This window comes from Hordeum vulgare, chromosome 1H, assembly GCF_904849725.1.
Source record: "Hordeum vulgare subsp. vulgare chromosome 1H, MorexV3_pseudomolecules_assembly, whole genome shotgun sequence".
Lineage (NCBI taxonomy): Eukaryota > Viridiplantae > Streptophyta > Magnoliopsida > Poales > Poaceae > Hordeum > Hordeum vulgare.
The window spans coordinates 319,616,652-319,620,671 of record NC_058518.1 but is presented as its reverse complement, the minus strand read 5'-3'; positions in this window follow the sequence as shown (position 1 = coordinate 319,620,671).

The following is a 4,020-nucleotide window of genomic DNA, read 5'->3' as shown; positions in this document are numbered from 1 at the left end:
AGCATATGAAGTTAGCCAAGATAAAGGAGAAATAAGGAATTGGTGTAGATCACCATGACTCTTTCACGGGCAAAAAGTAAAGGTACAAGATAGTCGCTTCGCAGAGGGAAGCACAGGTTGTCATGCGCTTTTGAGGTTTGCATGTGTGTCCTCTTAGTGTGGAGGAATGTCACTTTATACTGCCTCCTGTGATAAAGAACTTTATTATGCAGTCCATTGCTTTTATGTCTTCCTCATCACAAGTTCGTACAAAGATTATTTTCCACACACTAATAGATCATACATATTTAGGGAGCAATTTTTATTGCTTGCACCGATGACAACTTACTTGAAGGATCTTATTCAATCCATAGGTAGGTATGGTGGACTCTCATGGCACAACTGGGTCGAAGGTTTATGGATGCACAAGTAGTATCTCTACTTGGTGTGGGAGGTTTGGCTAATATGCAACAGCGCCAGAAATTTGCTTGATGACGAGTTGATAGATATACTTCTCGCCCCTCATTGGTTACCCCAAGTGGAAGGTGGAGACGTAGTCAGCAGTAGATTTCCCTTACACAGGGACTGTAGGATTATCGAACCTGGAGGACTCCGAGGATCAACAAGTAGATGTCCGCTACTCTGGCACTAGCAAAAGACGTGGACCTGCACACACAACAAATAACTTTGCTCCCAACGAGTCCAGAGAGGTTTTCAATCTTTCCGACCTTGTAGTTTGCAAAGGATGAAAACCCAAGCGGGGATAGTGATAGTGACTGCGACGGAAAACTAAATGAAAGCAGCAAATGGTGGAGGCGTAAGCAATGGTGGTAATATGGACCTGAGTCACATGATGTTCACTAGTGATGTCTCTCTCGCAAAAGACAATAAACAACTATGCATGGGTAATAAATTACAGCTGGGCAATTGCCAGAATTATAAATGCACCACAATGCTAATTATGCTACTTGAAAGTTAGAGGCTCAATAGTAATGGGCAGTATACCAAGACAACTAGACCGGTTATCCATCAGCATCTACTTACTAATCATCCACCTTGAGATATCTATCCAGAACATCTCGCTGGTATTAAGTTGCGAGCCCCACCCAAATTGTAAACTAGAAGCAACGAACAACTGCATTAACGAACTTTGTGTAAGGTAAACAATATTTGCAACAATGGTCACAAGCACCGTTGTTTTCTCCCGGGTGGCAACAACACATCCCCTAGTCTCATGTTTCTGTCACTCAAGCTAGACATCAGGGGGCATGAACCCACAATCATGCATAACGCTCCCTCTTGGAGTTACAATCTACTACTTGTCCAAAGCAATGGAGAACATGCATGAATCACATAATCCATTGGATCCCAGCAAACCGAGCATAGCAATTGCAGGAAAATTACATAGATGCCTTAATCATGTAGGGCAGCTCACAAGGGATAGTCACTTAAGCACAAGATTGGAGAGAAGACATCACATAGCTACTGGTCATGTACTTATTGTCCAAGGAGAACTACTCACGGCACATCCGAGAAGCGTCCATGGTGGTGGAGAAGCTCCTGGAGGTCAATCCTCCCTCCGGCAGGGTGCCGGGATGAGGTCTCCTTACGCTCCCGTTCTCGGGAGCTCTGCGGTGGCGGAATGATGGAGAACTTCGCGATTATGGATCCTCTCGAAGGGTTTCCTATTGGAGAGGTAAATATAGGCCGACGGAGGGCCCAGAGGGCGTGGTCCCCACCTAGGCGACCTGTGGGCGCGGCCAAGGGGTAGGCCGCGCAGGGAGGTTACCTGGGCAGGCCCTGGCTCCCCTCTGGCCCATCATCGGTGCTCCAGAATCTTCCCTCGCGAAGATTTTTATATATTTTTCTATGGATTTTTGGGACTCTGTAAATCGGGGTAAAAGTCCATGCAAAAAAGACATTAGTAGGGAAAAACTGGCACTGGGTGCACTGAGTTGGTAGGTTAGTCCAAATATGTGTAAAAAGATATGAAAGTGTAGCAAAACATATAACGATGTCACCCAAAAGATCATGGACCAAAAACAAAAATCATAGATACGTTTGGGATGTATCAAAACTACCCGCTCTCCCGACCTCGATGTAGGAACCACCTGGCCTACCTTCGCCACCCGATGTGTAATGTCGTGAGAAACGTACACGGAGCGCTTCAGCTCCTAGATATTTGCGTCGAGGACGGCTTAAACCTCCCACTTTCCCTGAGAGCCAGCCATGGCTTAGCTCGAAAGCTGCGGCCATATAAGAGGGCGGAAGAGGAATTGGATTTGGGTACTCGAGCTTTGAGAAAGGAGGAGTTGAGCGAAGAATGCCCGCGGTAGGGTTTGTGGACCTTTTTCCATTTTATGGGGGTCCATAAGACCAAGAATCCTGCTTACTGCCTCGTTGGCTCTCCCACTTCCTAAAAATTATCGTGCCATTGCACGCGCGTGGGTAAACCTAGGCAGTTATTTCTATCCCCTTCAATGTGGAGTACAATCCCCTTGTTGATACGACATGTGCCGGGGAAAGTGGCCTTGAGCCGCGGTTCGAGTTTTTATTCATAGCTAAATTAACGCGACCTTTCATTAGAAAGCCTGTCAGATGAGGGATTATTCACGCCCAGGCTCTTAAAAGCCCTTGTAAAAAAAGATACCTTCTTTTGAAGGCATAAAAGTTACCATAATGGTCAAATCGAAGCCAGCCGAGCATGGAAGGAACTCATCTTGCAAGCCAATCACTTTTAATATGTCGATCAGCCAAATACTAAACACATAGGCATTGAAGTCTAGTTCGGGGGCTACTAAGGCAGTCCAGGATTAAGGGATCCCCTTGCAGCCGGTTTGTCTATGGTGGGATGGCCCGGTGGGCCGTATTATTGAAGACCGGACTATATGATGACCTCACTCAGGAAGGAATATCCTAAAGACTGGCATGTACTCCAAGCTTAGAAGGACTAGGTCGGGTCATCTATTCCCGTCTATGGTTGGTAACATGTAAAACCTAGGGACCCTGGTGTCTATATGATGGGGTTATATTCCCAGGGTAGGGTCATAGGCCTGCCCTATAGGTCCTACCCAAGGACTACCCTTCATAGAAGACAAGGCCCTTAGACAGTTCCGACTGAACTAAGGACGCCCCCATCATCCAGCCGGCGACGATCCACTCGGAGCATATTTAACGTACCGACTGGAATCCACTCTGTACATCGTAACCTCCCAGGAGGGCAACGGTCATACGTTTTCATACACCATTATTATCATTTAAGGCTTACGTTACCTGTAATGTAGGCATTTATTCGCCACTATTCAACCCCTGTTCACCGGGCCATTATGAAGGGCAGCGCACTCTATATAAGCCGCCCTTCCCCACTGGTGCAAGGGTTGGCACTTGCTGTAATCCTATAATCCACTCGACACTAAGCTCCCAAGAGCACCGAGACGTAGGGCTTTTACCTCCACCGTAGAGGGGCCTGAACTCATACATCCTCGTCGTAGCTAAGGCTCTGGCCATCCTTTCGTACCCCGTACATCTACTGTCAGACTTATACCCACGACAGTTAGCACCCACAGTGGGGCAGGCGTCTAAGCGACTTCCGGCGAGTTTGCGATTTCATCTTTTCATCATGTCGTCCGGCGGAGATCTGTGCATGGGTCATTAGATCCTCTTCGGTTCCCTCTCCTTCATTGCTGACGATTCGGCATGGCTTCGGGATGCGCCCCTCGACGTCGAGGCGCTTCCCAGTCCCGGGGCTACGCACTTCCGTGCCAGTTCCCACGGTGTTTTTCTTCTCCAGCCATCGACCTCGGTGTCGATCTTCGCCCCTGTCACGCGCCGCAACAAGCGATCTCGTCGCCCACGGCTCCAGCGTTGGGTGCGACACGCTGAGGCGCGACAGAGTGCGTCGTCTCAAGTGACGGTGCTCGAATCGGTTGTGGTCCCGCCGCCATCCCTGTGCTTGGAGTCAGTTCCGACTGAGCTAGCTTCTGAGTATCCGGGTCACGGGCCTGTAGCCGAAGTTCTCATGGCCGATTCCCATGAAAGTCC